Source organism: Paramisgurnus dabryanus, chromosome 10 (assembly GCF_030506205.2).
Source record: "Paramisgurnus dabryanus chromosome 10, PD_genome_1.1, whole genome shotgun sequence".
NCBI classification, from domain to species: domain Eukaryota; kingdom Metazoa; phylum Chordata; class Actinopteri; order Cypriniformes; family Cobitidae; genus Paramisgurnus; species Paramisgurnus dabryanus.
Genome location: NC_133346.1, coordinates 7247813 through 7269320, shown reverse-complemented (window position 1 = coordinate 7269320; position 21508 = coordinate 7247813). Strand labels below are relative to the sequence as shown.

Here is a 21508-nt window from a genome sequence, read left to right as displayed (position 1 = left end):
TAACATCTAAATAAGCAGTGTTTTTAAAAATCGAACTCGTCTATGTGTCGTTTTATGTATTGATTTCACATTTTTTTGTTTTTAAACCATTTTCGTTGTATTTGGAGTTAGATTTGGGATTTGCTTAAAGATGTCATTAAATATAGGTTTCTCCATGTTTTTTGTCTATTTTAAAACCATGATCACTTGGAGTTGGAGTTAAAATTGGTGTTTGGTTTAGGATGTCATTTTATGCAACAAAAAGTTGTTCAAACCCCAAACCCAAGTGACAATGGTAAAAAAAAGGAAAAATTAGAAACCAATACATAAAACAACACAAAAAATTTTTTATTAAGTAAACGGGAAGGGCTGGCGTATCATATGCAGGCAAAATTAGAATTTGGCGTATGTATTGCAAAAGTTTTCATACTTTCTACTTCATACGTGCTATATATACGCATCTCCCTGAGACTGGGCTGGAAAAGCTCAAGTTCCCATAGTAAAACGTACATTTACCCATTGTGGCCGATCGTTTGGTTCACATTTTAATGCAAAATTTGACATGATCTTCAATGTATTTAGTTGCAAATACAGTCCTGCGCAGGTTTGATCTAGCGCTGATCTTATGGCAGCGCTCCAAACATGCTCCAAACATCATAAAATAAATATATTATTAGAAACTCTTGATATATCTTTATATTATAGGAAACTGAATAGGTGAATAGTTTGGAAATTCATATTTTTCTCCATACTCTTTTCTTTTTTCCATAATAATCCATACTTGGAAAATACTTAAATCAAATTCCATACTTTTCGAAAACGCATAGGTACCCTGAACTAGGTATGCTGAACAATTAATCGCGATTAATCGTTAGAAGAATAAAAGTTTTTGTTTACATCACATATGTGTGTAAACTGTGTATAATAAATATGTATATGTATAATTAAAAAAAATATATATTAAGTATTTATATTTATATATAATATAAATTATACATAAATATACAAATGTATATACACATGTAAACATTTCTAAAACATATACGTGCATGTGTGTACATTTATTTATACAAAGTTATTATACACAGTTCACACACACATATATGATGTAATCAAAAACTTTTATTCTGCTAACGATTAATCGCGATTAACCGTTAAGCATCCCTACCATGAACCAGACTCTTCACATATAAATAAACATGTAAATGTTTCTTAAATACAAACATAAATGTGTGTATATTTATATATATAAAATAATTACACGCAGTGCACACAATACTTTTAATTTGTATGCAATTAATTGCAATTAATCTTTTGACAGCCCTAGTTTATACATGTTTTAATGAAGAGTTACTTATTATAAATGTCATATTTTATGGAATAATCCTGATTTTTAAACAGTTTTCATGCATCTTGGCCTGCTCTCAATCTTTCACATTGATGTTGGGGTTTGCCTTTGCACTGGAACACTGGAATTGTTTTTCATATTTCTAGAAACCAAAATGTTGGCTTTATCAAGTTTTTGCAGTTAGGTTAATGTTCTTACATGGCATTCATTTGGGATATGACCAAATTAAGAACATTGTGAATATTTTTGGGCATGTCAGCGTCTCATAACTTTCTTTTAAGAGAGGAGTGTAAATAATGGCTTGTGTGTCTGTGTGTGTTTATGCTTGAATTCATATAACAGGTGTTTAATCCAGATGTACAGAACAGGAAGCCTCTGCTCACTGCCTTTCAATAGACCATAAGCTGTGAAAGTCTCCACAAGTACCTGATACTTTCTTTCCTCCTCTTTCTTTTCTCCAATAAACCATTCCCCCCCCTCTCTCTCTCTTTTTCTCTCTCTTTCTCTCTCTGTGAGCTCTTGGGGCGGGCCAACGTCCTTTCAGTCTTCAGATTTCATTTCGGGTCTTTTATCTCCAGAGGACAAAGCAGCCCACTGGCCCTTATCAGAGACACGCACTGACATAGCACACGCACACACACACTTTTTGTCCAAAGAGAGCTGTCAAGAGCAGTTTGATGGACAGAGGATGAAGACCTGCCTCTCCTTCCTGCTCCTCAGCTGATCCATCTCACGCATACACACAGCTGTGGCCAAAGGCTGGTATTGCTGACCTGTAGACCGTACATGGTCTGTGGACCGGCAAGAGAGCTTTGTGTTAAAGTTTGATTTACTATGCAGACAAACTCTATTTCAAAAGAAAAATCCATGATATTTTTCCCCGAAAAAGAACCCGCACACATACACGCGCTGTATGAGGAATGAGCCCGTCAAGACTCGACCATTTTAACACAAATTGGATTTCAAAGTAATAAAACACATATAGAAATATTTAAGGCATTGACAGCGCGCTGTTTGAGGCCAACAAATGAAAAGACATTGCGCCAATGTATCTGAATATGATTGAACCGCCCAACAAAGACCAATATGTGCTTTTATGAAATACCTGCCTTCACGGCATAAATCACCATTAACACCCGAGCACGTGTGTACGATGTGTCCTGTCACACCAGACATGGCTCATTACACACGGAGAGATTTTTCTGTGCTGTGTGAATGACGGCGAGATGGATGCAGATCTCTCACATACTTTCTATTTTTTGGTCTGATAAGACGTCAATTGCAGAGCTCTTCAGTCCAATAGTGCATTTGCTGAAGCTGATAAAGACATCCGGAGCTGAGAGTGACAGCGTCGGGTGGTTGGCATGGTAACGGAAGCGGGGTGTGTCAATGTGTGAAAAAGTGAGCGGGTCGGTCTAATGAAGAGCCTTGTTAACAGTAAAGGAAATAATGAGGGCTTTGACACACAAACCCATCTGAAACCAAAGCCAGAGAGAGAGAGAGAGAGAGAGAGAGAGAGAGAGAGAGAGAGAGAGAGAGAGAGAGAGAGAGAGAGAGAGATACTCGGCTGGATCTACTTATAGTTAAGAAAGTGATGTTGAAATTATCTGCTCCACTTTTGCTCTACTTTCTGTTTTTGCTTGTACAGTTTTACGTAGACAGGCCATGTCCATAAAGTAGGGTCTTCTATGTAGGTTATTCTGGCCAAGAGTCGTTTTTCTAGACTAAAATAGGTCCTCTGGTCGACTTGTTTTTTCACATAAGCAATTTTTTTCTCATTTAGGCCACCTTTTCACTTTATATAACATTCGGACATGACTTTCTGAATTCGCCCCATACACTGTAAAAAGGGAAAAGTTGGTTTAACTTAATTTTTTTAGGTGTTACCTATTGAGGTAACTTTTTAAGTTTATTTTGAATACAATTTTTCACCTAAAGTGAAATTAACTTGTTTTTATGTGTTACCAATTGAAGTATTTTTTTTTAAGTTGATCCAACTTTTCACTTTTTACAGTGTAGTGGCACACGAAATGAACTTTCAGTTTGACCGTTAATCCGTGTTTTTTCCAGAAAAGCAGCGCAGAAGGTCATATCGAATACGAAAATTTTGCTTCCACAGATGGTTGTAAACCCACACAACCCTTGTGTGACTCTCCATGAGAAGTGAATGACTTTTGCTTTATTGGCCGTTGTTTGTCATGTGCAGTGGAAATGTGGATTTAGCGGTGGGTTTATGTAAATTGCTAGTACTACAATAATAGTCCATCCTGTTAAAAAAACAGTAATAGCCTAGCAGTCACTTTATATGATTATATAGAGAATAAGAAAAGATTAAAAATTTAATTTTAAAATTTCAAATTAAAGTGTGAAGATTGTAGTTTGTCCACAAGTAATACATGCCAAATAATTCCCAAACATAAATCAGTGACCGGTTAACTATATCTTCACATCCAGATTATATTTCATTATTATTTTATTATTTCATTTGGATTCAAGCAAACGTGAACATGAAACTCTGCAACCAGACAAATGTGAAAGCAAAGTGGAATATGCAGCAATGCTCAGTAATGTCTTGTTTTCTTGCAAACAACTTCAAACAAAACTCTTGACTTTCTTTCAAATGTTTGATGCTATGATCACAGTCTTAGTAAGCTACCTACATGTCCAAATCTTTGGCACTTTCCATTGCAGATATACACAAAATGAGCATTCCTCCTAGGAATTTCCAGACCACTGATTGTCATAGCATTACAGCATACTGCGTATCTGCAAGCCAATATCAACCAAGTATTGCCATTTTTCTGTTCATTATAGATAGACTGCAAATGCCTGTCTACACTGTCAGAAAAAAATAGTCAAAAATAGTTCCTAGCTTTAGCTTGTTTAGAACACACTTATGTTGCAATGAGTACAACCTGGCACTATCGATAGTCTTTGTTTTACTACATTGTACTGAGTATAAATGTACTGTTTGTGATTTTGTATGTTTGTATTTATATATTGTATATGTGTGTGTATGTGGAGATATGGTAGATGTATAAATGACTCCTCATATAATTGATGTCGTGGAGTAAGAGTGGTATTGTAAAATGTCCATCTAATAAGGGTTCCCACACCGTAGTTAACTTCAAATTCAAGGACCTTTTAAGGACTTTCCAGGTCCAATACCCTCAAATTCAAGGACTAAATGTGCGGACACATTTCAAGTGAGAGCCAGGTTACATTGTGTTACCTTTAAGATACATTGTTACAGTTCCCTTTCGAGGAAACTCGCGCTGCGTCACTGCGGTGACACTTTGGGGACGCCTCCAGGGGTAAGTGCGTCTGAATGTGTATATCAAATTCAACCAATGGTGATGCTTAACAACAAGGGTGATGCGGGAACCAGGAAGTATATCGCTATCTAAAATATTGCCAAAGATGGCGTTACAGAGATGCAGGAAGTATGACAAGGGAGACGCAGCATCTCGTTCCCTTCTCAGGGAACAACAGTCACATACGTTACCCGAGACGTTTTCATGTGTCAAACACAACTATGCAAAAAAGCATTTTGGTATGAATCAACATTGGCATACAGAAGATATAAGCATTTAAAGCGAACAGTTTAGCACGTGTCCTTTAAAAGTTTTTATGATATTATCCTACTCTACACAGGGAATAATATGGATTTTTTTCCAGGAAAATTTCTTTCATGAAATAGATTCCAACACTTTCAATGACCTGTATCTATGTATGTATATTTTCAAAAACTTCTCAGGGTCTTGAATTTTTCCCCCCAGATTCACAAACTTTCATGTACTACTGTACCTCTGAGGTACTAATATGAGCTCTTTAGGTGCAAAGGTGTACTTTTTAAAAGGGTACTTTTTTGACTATTTTTCTCGACTGTATAATACACAAGTAAGCTCTAAATTCTCACTACACATCTCTTATTCTCTCTCACCTCTTCCTCGAAATTCCCAGTTTCTCTCACTTATTCCACATTCAGATTTAATTATCAGAAACGTCCCTCTTGAGTGCTAATTGTTGAACCTGAGAGGCGGCATGCAGCTCTGGACTTGTTCAGCATTTTCACCTGGCTGTAATTTAGCTTGGAGTGCTATTGTGTGTGTGTGTGTGTGTGTGTGTGTGTGTGTGTGTGTGTGTGTGTGTGTGTGTGTGAGAGAGAGAGAGAGAGAGAGAGAGAGGATCTCAGGGCATGATCTGTCTACTAATAATTCAACAGGTTTGTGTGTTTGTTTGTTGTCTTTGTCTCTGATGAGTTCAAATCTAAATTTTTTGGTTTGTGTGTGTTTTGAAACCTCGGTGGCCTGGGAGTCCTAAATAAATTGTGTAAGGATTTATAACAGACCCTATAAAATGAAAAGATGAGAGCAGTTTTTTTGGCTGTTGGTGTTGACAATACTTATTACAACTGTACGTTTAAAGGATTCGTCCATTTTCTTAAAAGAAAAATCCAGAAAATTTACTCACCACCATGTCATCCAAAACGTTGATGTCTTTCTTTGTTCAGTCAAGAAGAAATTATGTTTTTTGAGGAAAACATTGCAGGATTTTTCTCATTTTAATGGACTTTATTAGAGCCCAACATTTACAGTAATACTTAACTCAACACTTAAAGGAATATTCCATTTTCTTAAAAGAAAAATCCAGATAATTTACTCACCACCATGTCATCCAAAATGTTGATGTCTTTCTTTGATCAGTCGAGAAGAAATAATGTTTTTTGAGGAAAACATTGCAGGATTTTTCTCATTTTAATGGACTTTAATAGAGCCCAACATTTAATACTTAACTCAACACTTAACAGTTTTTTCAACGGAGTTTCAAAGGACTTTAAACGATCCCAAACGAGGCATAAGGGTCTTATCTAGCAAAACGATTTTCATTTTTGACAATAAAAATAACAAATATCCACTTTTAAAGCACAACTTCTCGTTTAAATCCGGTCGTCATGCGCTAGCGTGACCCGACGCAATACAGTACGTCATCACGTCAAGAGGTCACAGAGGACGAACGCGAAACTCCGCCACAGTGTTTACAAATGTGGTGAAAGAGGACCGTTTCTACGTTGTTGTATGTCAACTGATACTAATTAATGTCTTTGTGTCAGTTTATTGTTTAAAATAGTCAGCAAACGTGAGTTTTATATTTGTAACACGTGACCTCCCTATACGTCACTACGCATTTACGTTAGGTTGCGCTGGATCAGACCTAGACGAAAAGTTGTGGTTTAAAAGAGCATATTTTTTATTTTTCTTGTCAAAAATTACAATCGTTTCGCTAGATAAGACCCTTATGCCTCGTTTGGTATAGTTTATAGTCCTTTGAAACTCCGTTGAAAAAAACTGTTAAGTGTTGAGTTAAGTGTTAAGTGGTGGTGTCCATTAAAATGAGAAAAATCCTGCAATGTTTTCCTCAAAAAACATAATTTCTAACATAAAATCAACATTTTGGATGACATGGTGGTGAGTAAATTATCTGGATTTTCTTTTAAGAAAATTGAATATTCCTTTAAGTATACTGTATATTTGTATAATTAAAGGGCTAGTATGCTTTAGTTACATCACAGCCATGGGCCATGCTTTGTTACTTGCTACTGTAGGTGGTATTTTGGGATAGGATAAGGCAGTGGTGACCAACCCTGTTTCTGGAGATCTACTGCAGAGTTCAGCTCCAAACCTCATCCAAACACACCTGATCAATCAAGCATTTCAGGGCTACCTAAAAATAAGAGTCAGGTGTGTTGAAGCTGGGTGGGAACTAAAATATGCAGGAGGGTAGATCTCCAGGGTTGGGCACCGCTGGGATAAGGGCTCACAAGACTTTCGGTTGGTCCCAGAGGAGAAAGACTCACTGTGTGGATATATCTGCTCTAAGGTGTATTTTACAGGATGTAGATTGCGTTCAGGATAACATGCATGCAAGTCAGAAAAGTTTCAAAAGTGAACTGTCTGAAAAAGCTACAAAAGCTTTCAATGGTACCCCATAAAAACGTCCTAATATGTACCATTTATGAGTGTACTTTTTGAAAAAGGTACGCGCCAGTGGCACCTTTTTGTACCTATGCACTGAGAGTGTTGTGGTGTCTTGAAACATAGGGATGTCACAGGGTATCCATGACAACAGGACGCTGGGATGACTGAAAATGGCTGATCTTTCTGTATATAGATCTATCATCAGTGAGGTACTTTAAACCCAAAAAACGTCAAATCAAACAGTTTTGTGAATAATTAACTGAAGTATAATCTCTCCTCTGCACAGTTGGCTCACTTGTCTTGTACACTTAAGCAAAGTCGGCTTGCTGAATCACTAATGGCAGTGCGGCATAAAGAGATGCATTTTTTCCCGTTTTTTTTATTCTGTTCTGGGAAAGAGAGAGTGTGTGTGATCCCTGACAGAGCTGACATTTAAAGCCCACACATACCAAGGCTGAAGACACTTAAGTGATTTCACATTTCTTTGTCTTGTACCGTTGATCTTTCTCTGTCAGTGATGTGCCGTGCATCGTGAAGGAGAGTGAATTCCTGCTGAAGGAACATCACGTCAACGGTGATCTCTAACCGATTGTTGAGAGCTCTGATGAGTGGCTACATGCCTACAGAGTCACTTACTGGATTCAAGAAAAAGATCTTTCCTGGAAGAAAAAAGTTTTGATGTTAATAATGACACATGGACTAATGTTGGTGTCTTGACTTGGGTATTATTTTATGAGCATCTAAACTCCATAGTAGAGGTCCAAAACAACGTTCCCGGCCCCAAAATGCATAATGCATAATCATTTTTTAAAGAAAGACCCCCCCAAGACATACGTGAGAAAATTAGAGTCTGACCCAGTGGCAATTATTTTTTACCCGACTGGACCCGAATATTTACGGCACTGATGTGTGTGCAGTCTGCAGCCCTGCACGCACCAGTCAAACAGAAAGAAACCCTGATGGCCTCTGAACCAATTTGGCCTTCTGTGCTATTTATTTTCATTTGTTATCTGATGACAAATTTGATTAACATGTCTTGCTCAACGAAAATGAACCTACTGCCAGCTACACAATGTTGCAAGTGCTCTTAGCAAGCAAGAAGGGGGTTGTAAAAGGACTCGATGCACACAAGCGATATTTCGGTTCGTACGGCAAAAAACATTCATTTTAAATGACCTGAGACCCAAAGGCCCTAATATTATACCCGACCCGTGTCCGAGGCACAAGTGAAAGTTTTAGGCCTGAACCCGCTCGCGTCTCGTGTCGCACCTCGGATATTTGGATCTAAGTGGACCCCTGAAGACCTTTACTCCATAGTCCACTCTGGAACATCCCAGACATCAGACCACTCAGGGGCCGGATCCGCACCGGATCCACACCAGAGCTGCCGACTTTGGCACAAATTGGTCTCCTGTCTGGGATGTTTTGGGTCCTAGGTCTTATTTTACAATTTGCCTTTAATCTCCAAAGAGTTTTGGTTTGTCTTTTTTCAGATTTCCTCCAGCTATTTTGGGGTTAGGAAGAACCAATAAATATAATAACCAAATATTTTTCTTTCAACATGAAGCAGTGTATTGGTCCATGTTTGTGTACAACAGGTTTCAGTTACACAGAATTAAGTATTATGGTCCAAACAAGAACAAAAAATGATGTCAACGTATGTTGTTATACACAAAACACTTTCTGTGTGTAACTTGTGTCTGAATGTGTTGACTAATCTCACTCCATAAGAAGTGGCAGGTTGAACGGATAAATAAACAAAAGACTTTATGTGAGAATGACGTCGATCTTTGCAATAAAGCGAATTCATACAGGCTTAGCCGCAGACTGAAGCACCTCCCGGTTTGATTAATTCAACGAATTATACCAATTACACTCCACCGGGGATCTGAACAAACCCAGCGAGCTGAGAACGCAGCAAAGTTATGATTTCAAACATCCAGTGGCATCTCATCGGTCTCCCGGGTGCGCGCGCGTTTTGCGTAAGTGGTCGCTCTGATCAAGGCCGGTCAACCGAGAAGGAATTCATTTTGGTTTTCATGCTCTGATTTGCTCTCTGTGGCTCTTATAATACATTCCAGTCAGTATTGTTTAAGAGGAGCCTGCAGTTATTACGGCCCCATGTAAACTAATGACTCTTAAATGTTATCGCTTCACTTTATCTAAGCCAGAGGATTCATCTCGGCGTCTCCGCTGAACAAACACAAGTGGTACCGTTACAGATGAACTGATCCATTGTGTGGCTTTTAAAACGCTCACACACACCGAGTCTAGTCTGAGTGCCCACCAAAAGCCTAATTAAGTTTAATCAATGCTACTTTATGGCGAGTTCGCGTGTGATTCACTTTAAATGTTCACCGCTGTCTGATTCATCTGAAGGGTTCGCTCCCTTTCTGTGCTTTTCAGAAGCACCATTGAAATTCTAATGCAATTACAGGAAGAGTGAATGCACAGATGGAGAAATGTGCTCACTCTCATTCTCTCATATTCTTTCATTCTTCTCACCTCTTTTCTACCATAACCTCAGAAACATCCTTAGCTTTTGCGATACTAATCCAGAGACAATAGTCTTTCTGTTCGCCATTTCATTTATAATTTGTTACATATTGTGTTTTATTCAAATTAACCCCTCATCTCAAACGAATAAATGCACATTATCTGTATCAGTCAGTGAACTCCAGAAAGCCATGTATTCAAAAGGAATTCCAACCCAAAAGAGCCTGACTGGGAAGAGCCCAATTGTTCCACAGTTCTTTAATGATGCCCGTCAAACTCTTGAGTTGCGGAGAAATGGAAATCTCAAATAGGGACTCTTTAAGATTTGTGACATATACAGCAGGGGGTTTTGCTGTTCCATTAGAGGTTTATTTCAGTGGAATTGAAGAAACCAAAGCCACACCATACAGCAGGGAAAGGACATTTTCATAAACAGGTCTTTGCTATGAGATTCTTCTGCTTGTAGTTTAGAAAATACTGCATTTTGGCTTCGGTTTCAACTTGTCTTTTCAATGTTTGATAACATTGAACATTTTGTATTCTCTATGAAACACCTGGGTGATTGTTTGACATTTCAGTTATTTACTTGGTTTTCATTACAGATTTGCATAAAACTTTTAAGAATTTATAAAAGGGGCGGTTCACATTTTGCATCTAAAACCGTGTGGAAAACGCAACACCGCTTTCTCCAACACTTTTCCCACAACGCGTCATTCTGAAAAATGAAGTATTTTGAACTGGCTGCTGCACTGACGCCTGCCGCGCGTCTACATTCAAAGTTACGTATTTGCACGCACAAAAGATGCCAATGGTGAACTGCCCCAAAGTCCATAAAAAATGATTGCAAATTACTGATGTTATGCAACTCAAACATAATTTTTCCAAAACTCCAAAAATCATTCCGATGGATGTTGGTAGCTTTACATATATCGCAGCCACCGCACTAGCTATTATATTTAATCAAAGGAGATGTAGGCGAGTTATCCAAACAAAAATGGCAAGTAAAATCTCTTACTATGCTTTCACACTGCCACCGGCTAGAACATCAAAGTGGCCAGAAGTCATTCATTTTCAACGAGCTCCGTCAAGCAGTGCCGCGTCATGTACAGTGTGAGCGTCGAGGACTTTTGAACTTTATTGTAATGAGCTATGATGGGGTTCGACGCAACCAATGGAAAGGTGGAAACGTTCGGCAGCAACCAATCAGAAAGCGGAAACGTTTGGCGGCAAACAATAAAATGGTGGAAACCTCCGTTTTTAAAGCGTCGTTGGTAGGGCAGCCAAAGCTTTTATTGACGCTCATGCCGGTGGTGGTGTGAAAGCACAGTTATACTTAGAAGGGGTTCCCACACCTTAGTTAACTTCAGATTCAAGGACCTTTCAAGGACTTTCCAGGTCCAATACCCTCAAATTCAAGGACTAAATGTGGGGACACATTTCAAGTGAGAGCAAGGTTACATCGTGTTACCTTTAAAGATTCATTGTTACAGTTCCCTTTTGAGGGAACTCGCGCTGCGTCACTGCGGTGACACTTTGTGATGCGTCTGAATGTGTATATCAAATTCAACCAATATTGAGCCTTAATGACAAAGACAGGGTGACGCGGGAGCCAGGAAGTATATCGCTATCTGAAATATTGCCAAAGACGGAATTACAGGAGCGCAGGAAGTATGGCAAAGGGGACGCAGCGTCTTGTTCCCTTCTCAGGGAACAACAGTTACATAGGTAACATGAGACGTTTTCATTTGTCAAACACAACAAGAATGGTTACATAATATGGATAAATGGATTTTATTTCCAGAAAACTTCTTGCATAAAATAGATTCAAGCACTTTCAATGACCTGTATCTATGTATTATTTATATTTTTAAAAACTTCCAAGGGCCTTGAATTTATTCACCAAGGTTCACAAACTTTCAAGGATTTCAAGGACCCATGGGAACCCTGTTAGAGCAGGCTCGTATGAGGTGTCAAAACATAACGCGCCATCTTTAAAGAACGATCATGTGACTTTTACATACGCCAGGTGACCTAAATGTGAAAAAAATATTCCTTTTTAAAGAAACAACCTCACGCGAGCGTAAAAACTTTTTGGTGGTGTAGTGGCCACTGCTCCGACATACGTGCAGACACACTTTCGCCGACCCAAGTTCGAATCCTGTCTTAAGCTGTCCTCTCCTTCAAATATTTAAAAAATACCTTAAAAGAAACTTTTTTGCGATACATAGGAGTTTTTGCAAAATTTCATGTTTCAATTTAAGCTTGCACAATTGAAGGCTAATGGAAACGCAGCTACTGATGCATATTTTCTGCTTTTCTGATCACATATTCTCATATTTTCTGCCATTTTCTCTTTCTCTCTCTGTCTTGTGCTCTTGGGAGAAGGGCTGGCTTACATGAGAGGTAGAACCACAACATGTTTGTGAATCTAGAAGTAGGACACAGGAATGGATGGCCTGTGCTGTTAGCTGACCTACATTGAGACACAGACAAAATAGTTTCCCAGCATTCACCTGCAGAGCGTACACACACATACATTTGCATTTGCTTTACATTTATGCCCCTTGCAAAAGCTTTCTTACCAGATTTTCTGTATTGTGTTTTTGACAATACAAACAAAACAAGACCTATAAGTTTTAAATGTGAAAAGCAGTACCAAACACATACTTAAAACCATCTAAAAGAAAGCTGTAGGATTAAGTCGCCGAAAACATGCACACACACACGCATGAGAGAGAATCTGTAACACGTTGATTCAAACTGACAGCATGGAAAGCCGAGATGAACCGGAGTAATCATTAAATTTATAGGGAATTTGCAAGCAGGTGGCCCACACACACACACAGATTTCCTGGAAGCGACAGGCATAAATAAAACCGGTAAAGCAGCGAGGCTTACCTTTTCCTCCCTCACCGGTCGAGACAGACACGAACACACAGCTGCGAGTGCATAAAATACAGCGGTTTATCCCATTCAGGGGTCGGGCCGCAGGAAACGGGTAACTCTTTCCACCTGTAACCTTTCACCCTGATGCTCAGTGTGGGCCGTTTTGTAGGTCTTTGGCATCTGAATTGTTTTATTGGCTGTTTAAAAGTAAACATAACATTTGTATTGACCTTGTTTATTTTCTTCATTCACATAGCTAGTCTCATAGCACGATTTATTAGTGTGTGTTGTTTTAAATATAACTATATATGATGAAATATGTATGCAAAGGCATGATTCAAAACAGGTGTTGGCGATAAGGCAAGCTCGATGTCTAGGATGTGTGTGTGTATTGAACAGAAGCCTCTGGAAGCTGTTATTTATCTATGCTCTGATCCGAGCTGATGCCGCTATCCCCTCTTAATGGCCTGGATTCACTGGAGGGTGTTCAGGTAAATAAACACCCTCGGCTTTCCTTACCTCCCTCTCCTTTTAATTGGCTGTAGAGGCTACGGGTCTGATGTTGATGAAGTCAGTGGAGCCAACGACCAAAAGCATATTTAATGCTCTCAGTCTGCGCCGGGGTTAAAGGAGCTCATCATATGGGATTCCTCGGGAAAACATAGCGGAACTTTTGTTTTTATTAATGAAACAATCGTTACGTGCTGGAGTACCACCATTGATAAATCACCTGACGCTCTCTCTCTCTCACTGTAATTGGTCGCGTTCGACATCACAATACTTCAGCGTTTTGTTCTGGATAAAGCTGTCTGCTAGCATGTTATTTATTCATATTCGCTGTTTGCTGCTCCTCCTCAGAAGCTGTTCACTTTGTTTTTGTCTTGTTGTTTTTTTCCTGCATTGTTGTGCTGTGACTGGGTACTCTGTTTGATTGACAGAGCAGGTCATGGCTTGATTTTTAGTAGCACATGTCAGTCTGATACACGTGTAGGTCACTGGCCTTCTGCTCTGCAGGTGACCAACGCTATGGCTATTTGGGGACAATGGACATTGATGGAAGATGTACAGCCCTTGTCTGATTGGATAACAGCGTTGTGTGCTAAACAGCATTCACACGGAGTGCTAATTTCACCAAGATTAAAAACTATTCTAAATTAGATTTTATCTTGTATTAGTAAAAATATGAGTTGATTTTTAGCTGAGAAACAATAGTACATACAGTAAAATATTAAATTGTGTAGTATAGTTTGTTTTTACATGTACATGAAAACGCATGGTTGAACGCACAGCATAGTTTATCTGACTCATACGTGGAAACAGACGTTCAACGCATGCGCATTGCGAAAAAAGTGCCTCTCCTGTGCTAATAATACATTCACCTATGCGTACATTTGTACTATCTATTCTATATTGATGACGCAATATGCGACACTCACACTGTATGTGGACCCTTGCGTATGCGTAAATACAAAGTATAGCTTAAGGGGCGATTCACATTTCGCGTCTTTTGCACACTCAAGTTCGTTATTTCAAATGTAGGCGCGGGGTATGCACACTACTAATGGAAGCGACATGGTGGCGACCCGCACCACGAGTTAAAACATCTAAACTTTTCAGAATGCTGCAAGCGCACCGCAGGTCATGTGACAAGAACCAACCAACGGTTGCATTTTCTGCGTGGTTTTAGATGCAAAATGTGAACCGCCCCTAATGCTACGTACACACCAAACGCGGGGCATCACGTTACTCGCTCTAGATTACTCACAGGATTTAACTTCATATTATGCGAATTTTTTGCTCGAGTTGAATATTTTCAACTTGGGCGAAGACTCGTTTGAGACGAATAGCGCGTGTTTTCGCAGCAAACGCGCCACCCATATTGCGTCATTCGCATCGCCCCACGTGAGGACGCATCTGATTGCGTCTTACATTGACTTTGTATGTAATCTACTCGCGCAAAAAGTTGAACTCACGTCTGGTGCGAACCCACAGTAAGACTTTACTTTTCAGAGACTTTAAGTATAGTTTGTCTCATTCCACTTTTTTTCTACGTACACTAACTACTTTTACAACTTATATTTTTCTATTTATATGATGTAATGTGTAATAAATAACGCAAGATGAGAAGAAACATATAAGTAAGGGTATGCTTACATGACCACAATGTGCAAAAAAAAATCTTTAGAAATGACAATGCTGTCAAAACGGTGCCTATTTACACAAATCCACGAAAACGACTAAAACGCTGTATTATGAATGCCAGGCCAAACAGTAGTTGATGATGTTTGCTCAAAGATTGATTGCATAATACACATGTGTGTGACGTTACCATTTTTTACAAATGTATGCACATGTACCGTATTTACCAGACTATAAGTCGCTCCAGAGCATAAGTTGCATTTATTTAGAAAAATATTTCACAAAATCCAAGCCGAAGAACAGACATTTAATCTGGAAAGTCAAGTTATTCAACTAAACAATAGCACACAGAACAGCAGCCTGAATAGGTGTCCATACGTTAACATAACAACATCAGTTATTTACACAATACACAATAGCATATTGAACATACAAGGCTGAATAGGCTAAATGAACAGAACAAGCCAACGCGCATCAAATTTGCAGGCTCGTCATTCCACATCACTGAATTCATTGAATTACATAAATACAGGAGAAGCATATAGAGGACTCTCGCGACTGTAAACGATAATGTTGGCTCATGGTTCATATATGTCAAAATTAATTCATACTGATTTACAAGTCGCACCTGACTATAAGTTGCAGAACCAGCCAAACTATGAAAAAAATGCGACTTATAGTCCGGAAAATACGGTAATTGCACCTGTTTTCAAAAGTTTGCATTTTCATGGCCCCAAAACGGCATTGTCGTATAAATGAATGGCCAATACGCATAAAACGTTTTTAGTGTTGTGTAAATGACAAAACACAAAAATTTAAATATATCTTTTCAAAACAGGTCCTAATATGTTAGCAATTTAGCTAAATTTATGTTTAAATTGTTTTTAACATTGTTCACTATTTCTCCTGAAGCAGAAGGACATGTTTAAGTGCTATAACTTAATCTCCAAGTGTGGTCAGTCTGGTGTAAGTAGGTCTCATTGCGTCCAGGACAGAGGACACGACACAGCCCACCACATGTTTCCAACAGGATGCTAATGATTTCTCCCCATGTGGTGTAATCTAAAACTGTCCCACAGCGGCGATCGTCCTGTGTGCGTAATGGATCTCCATCCCTCAGTGTTTATTAGATTTCTCTCCCATCTGAGGCCGCACACACCAGAGCCCATCCTTACGTTAACCTCCCTCTATTAGCAGAGTTAACTGTGTGTTTTTGAGATGATGTTTTTACACTCTCTGATGTGCTTTTGCAGATGCCAGCTTCTCGTATCTTAATGAGCACGCTGGCCAACTTGTGTGTGTGTTTCTGTAAATGTTCTTGGGGGACTGCTTAGCATTTAGATCAATTTAAAAATCCCCGCATGAGAGTCGACGTTTTAAAATGAAGCCTGATAGCGCATGAACTTTAGCTGCCACTGCTTTTTCTCTCATTCGTCTTATGCGCGCAAATTACGGTCTAGTGAAACTTTCTCTCTGATGCTTTCTACTTTAAACATGTCTAACCGCCGCTAGCCCAGTCTGCTTTTATGCAAAGATCACTTAATGTCTCATTGATTTAGCATTTTAATGGATTTGAGCTATGTACCGAGGAGGAAACCCGGTAACCTAAGAGAGAAATACGAACGTGGGCTGATTGCTCTGTGTGAGATGCATTTTAGTCGGAACGCTGCTCGGAAAAAGGCTGCTAACACCTCTCGCCACCTGCGCCGGAGTCAAAGCAGATTGTTTGAGGTGAAGGGAAAGTTGCAAAGATAGAGAGAGAGAGGTGTTGATTGTGCTCAGTGCCGCAGGGACGCCGTTGGTCTTAATAACCGTGGATGGCTGGTGCTTTAGCCATCTGCTGCGCTGAAGAGACCCTGGAGGGGTGAAAGCAGCAGGAATCGTGGAGGTCAGACTGCAGGGCCGATTGGTCAACAGCGCTGAGGACGGAGCAAAACTGGTGTTCGGTTTCACTATGAGCAGCACATACAGGCACTAATGGAGGGAGACACCTGCTATAGTGTCTGTGGCGAGCCAGAGCCGATGTTAATAATCGCCATAATGACCAAATATAAGCTGAAGTGTTGTTGATACAACAATGATATAATAAAGTAGCAATGGATTGGATAACATTCATCTAAAACAAAACGGTACGCATCAGACCGTCCATGAATGCTCTTCGGTCTTTTATCAAAGGCTGAGAATAACGTCTGTATGTTTAAAAGCAGGTAGAAAGACAACTCGTGTGTCTTTTTTACTCTACCAGGGTCAGTTCAGTTTCATAAGCATTAATTTAAACCAATGCATCAGTCTCGGATGTTCTCGCATCTGTCTGAGTGAATACAGCTCTGGTAAGTGCCACACCAGGGAGCAGACAGACCGCCACACTTAGCCGAGATGAGCATATGTTTCATCTCAAATGTGTTGGCTCTTCAGTGTGTACAGAGACTTGGACGAATCTCTGCGGTGTGTATGTGCGCGTGGGTTTGTGAGATTGTAAGTGTGTGAAAGCGAGTGGGTGTTTGTTAACACAGAGGTCAGGACTATCCCACAGCCATACATTCAGTTATCACAGCACTGCCGCCTTCAGGCACCCGGTGGAATTGCATGATATGAAACATGTTAGTGTGGATTTTAGTATGTGTGCATTGTCATCACTTCTTGATGTCTTGTGTGTGTAAGCATGGAGCCCTTGTCACACAGAGATTACGGAAAATACATTTGGTTGATTTTTGGTTCATTCACACTGCCAATGATTTGTCAATGATCTGTGCGTGCATTCACACACATACCGTAAAGATCGTATAGACACGTGACTTATTTAAAGTCTTGCACCTGGTAAATTTTTCAGTGCGGATAGTGACGAGCTCCGTGATATCTGCTTCAGTCCAGTTTGCTGAAATTTCTCATAGTGAATGTTGATCTGCATTCAAATCCCTGTGTCAAAGAGCTGAACCATAACTTCTTGTCCTCACTACGACACGCGCCCATTCTGTAAATGTTACGGCAATGACGCCTTTCCTGTGTGCCTCCTGGGTAATGAGAAGCCTTTATAGGCCATCAATAAGGACTAAGCAGGGTTTCTCTCTCAATACTGACAGATTTCAGGTGATCCTCTGGCTTTCTATGTCATTTTGCACCTTGTTCTCTTCATGTGTTCAATACTTATTCCCTGTGTCATTTCACTTTATTTATTATGATTCAACTTGTATACTTAAATGTTCTGATTTCTTTGAATAAATTCAATATTTGGCTTGATGGCTACATCTGGTGGTAATTTTGTGTCAATATCCCACTTAAGCTGAAAGTATACTAGGGACATCCGCGTATGCGTGCCGTCCACATGATGTCATTTTCATCGTCAGGAGGGTCCGCGGGACAGTGCGCGTTCAGTCCGCGTATAACAGCGCATGCGCGTGAAAATATTTAGACAGGACACTCCACTACAAACAATTATACAAAGGAAATAAACAGCATTTGCACACACACTATCGTTTTTCTTCTTTAACTTTTACTTCTTCCAAGAACAGAAAGCTGTGGAGCATGTTTGTTATCATAATGTTTGATTCCTGTTCTTTGTTGTTTTGTTGTTTGTTCTAAACTGTGTTTGCAATGGTGGATCGGTTACTTTTCTTCACCTATCCTAATGTTCTAATGTACTGTAAATGTCGCCAAATCAGTGCTGCCCTGACGCCCTGTTAGACTAATAATTTGAATAAGAAATAATTTGTATTGCGTATAGTGTCGAATGGGCCTTCCGCGTGTAGCTTGGAAAGCTGGGCGGACGCGTGGCCAGACGTGGACGTTAAAAAGGTATACCCAGGCTTTAGAAATCCCCTTATTGATAAAAATAGATGTGTCAAATACTTATTTTCCCCGCTGTATGTAAAATGAGTAATTGACTACAGGTCTGTAGGAGTGTGTAGGAGTATTTGATGTCTTATCTTTCATGGTCTTCTATCTCTTCACATCTCAAGTGTGTTTCACATGCTGCTACAGTCCGCTGTGTTTGACCTCTGGACCCGTGCTTTCATTCTGACACCCAGCTGACCGCTAGAGAAAGAGAGGGGAGACCTACATAGATCTTTAATCTTTAAAAAGGTTAAGATAAGAATTAGGGTCAGGGAAAACTTCAGCACTGCCTATGAAAAATGACTCTAGTAGTTTCCTCTAGTACGAGGTGTTAGAGAGTCTGTGCAGAAGCTCCAAACATCTCAATTAGTTAAAGAACTAAAATCATCCCAGCGGCACTTACTGTATTATTGATCACCTGTTGCTTTCTTTATAGCTTAGGCGATGTAAAGGTGTTATTAGTTATGATTGATTTCCAGGGTGAAATGAAGGATCAATTAAATTCTGAGCCTACCCTTTTTGTGATTTACTGTTTTCTACATAAAATCATCTGACATAACGTAAAGAATATTCTGTGGAAAATAACCTTGAAATCTTTAAGATAGAAATTAAAATGATATCAATGATTGAAATCAAACTTTGAATCTCTAAATCTCATTAGATTAGGAGACTTTAACCTGGAGACAGGGTCACATATGCGCGGATAGCACAGCTTGGGTTCTTTGTTATTTAAAGAATTAATAGTAAAATCTCTTGGTTTGACCTTTTGATTTTAGAGTTTGGTATTGTGGCAACCCTTAGCACAGTGTTTGCTCTCCACTTCTTGATGTCTAGGAGGCTGTTTCACCTGGTATTAAGATGCAGTTTGGTCGATTGGATCACAAGTGTATGAGAAAGACGCATTGCCGTTCACACCTGGTGTTTTAATCTGTCTACTTTTTGTCCTGATTACTTTGAAGGGATGGTCTATGGGTGAGTCTTTAAAGGGGATATTTCACAAGACTTTTTAAGATATCAAATAAATCTTTGGTGTCCCCAGAGTACATATGTGAAGTTTTAGCTCAAAATACCGTATAGATAATTTATTATAACATGTTAAAATTGCCACTTTGTAGGTGTGAGCAAAAATGTGCCACTTTTGTGTCCTTTATAATGCAAATGAGCTGATATCTGCACTAAATGGCAGTTCCATGGTTTTATAGTGAAGATTAAGGGGCGGTATTATCCCCTTCTGACGTCACAAGGGGAGCCAAATTTCAATGACCTATTTTGCAGAGTATGGTTTCCCAAAACTTGTTACCAGGTTGATCTTTTTCACATTTTCTAGGTTGATAAAAGTACTGGGGACCCAATTAAAGCACCTAAAAAGTCAGAATTCCATGATGTCCCCTTTAAAACACGAGCGGGAGAACTGATGGTTTATTGACGCCCTCTTAAATTATATCCAGGGTTTCCCACAAAAAAATTGTTAGTTAAGGTGGTAGGGTTGGACGAGTGGGTGGGGCCGTTGGCGTGGCAATCAAAGGGTGTACGCGTCATGATGAAAATGAAAATATTTTTATTAAAAACACTCAAATAAAATTCTTAATTTTGAAGAAACTATGACAGAAAATCAACACATACTAGGTTATTAATGAATTAAATGTTAAATGTTGTGATGAAGTGAAACTAAAGGGTTAATTTACACAAACTGAAGCAGATGTTGTAGAACGTCTGGCGAACGATGATAGATTGTAAAAACTGATAATTTCCTACTATTAATTACATTATCTTAAAAGAGTGTAACTACTGTAGCATGTAAGTAATGCACATAAATAACGTAAGCAAGAGCGCTTAACAATTATATCGAATCAACAGGCACGTGCAACCTAGGTAGCAGGTTGCTCAAACAACAAAATGACCAGCTAGCTAACTTTAAATTTGCAAGAACTATAGACTAATATAATAACAGGCTTAAATAAACCCAAAACATAAGTCCACTTACAGTTCTCAAGGACACACGTTTTATCAACTGGCTATCCTCCAGACACGGACCATTTTGAGCAATCTATCAAATAAGGTTGTGCAACTTTCATATGCTCACAGAATGAAACAAAACTAAAAGTGGCTCTTTAATTTTATAAATGAAAGCCTAAAGATGTTGCTAATCACTGTGAGTTTAACACTACAAGTCAGGACCGATATAAAAACATTGTGCTCAGTACATCACATTAGATCAATAGGCGGAAAGTAGGCGGTCTTTTGTGGCTTCTTGAACACAATAGACTACATGAGCATCTACACCACAAAAGCAATCTGGTCGAATTTGTGGTCCTGTGAACCTAAATGTGGTCGAAAGTGGAGGAGCTCAAAACGTTTTGCAACCCATTTGCAATCTCCCAACATTTATGGGACGTGTCCGTGTTCACACAAAAGCCTCTGCTAATTTCTGGGCCCAAGTGCTGTGTGAATGGGGTTAAGATGTTGGTTTAATAACTGCTATGCTAAAGTACACAAATGCCAGCCATTAGCATCTTAACACGCACACACTTTTATCTCTCTCACCGAATCCCCTCTTTTCTACGAATCTTTTATCTTGTTAAATACACTGCTTATGTGAAAATGATCAGGATTGTGTTATGTGTATGTTTTGTATTGTTTAAAGTTCATCCTGTCTTTATAAACAAACAGTGAGGAAACTGTTTATATTTCTCTCTGAATTGTTTTCTTTGTGTTCTCACCGTTGGCCTTCTCTTAACACCCAGGAATAGAAAATCATTTTCCCTTGTGAGCTACAGATTCGGCAGCAGACAAAGCGTTTCTCTTTCTCTCATTATAAAGAAAGCACAGGCAGATCCTTGTTAAGCCAGGT

The 21508-nt window shown here is 39.2% G+C and overlaps 1 protein-coding gene across 7 annotated transcripts in view; it reads left to right on the top strand.

The window, feature by feature from the left end:
- The window catches only part of msi2a (musashi RNA-binding protein 2a), a 197485-nt gene that overhangs the window by 127327 nt on the left and 48650 nt on the right, over positions 1-21508 (top strand). The gene's annotated exons all lie outside the window — the stretch shown is intronic.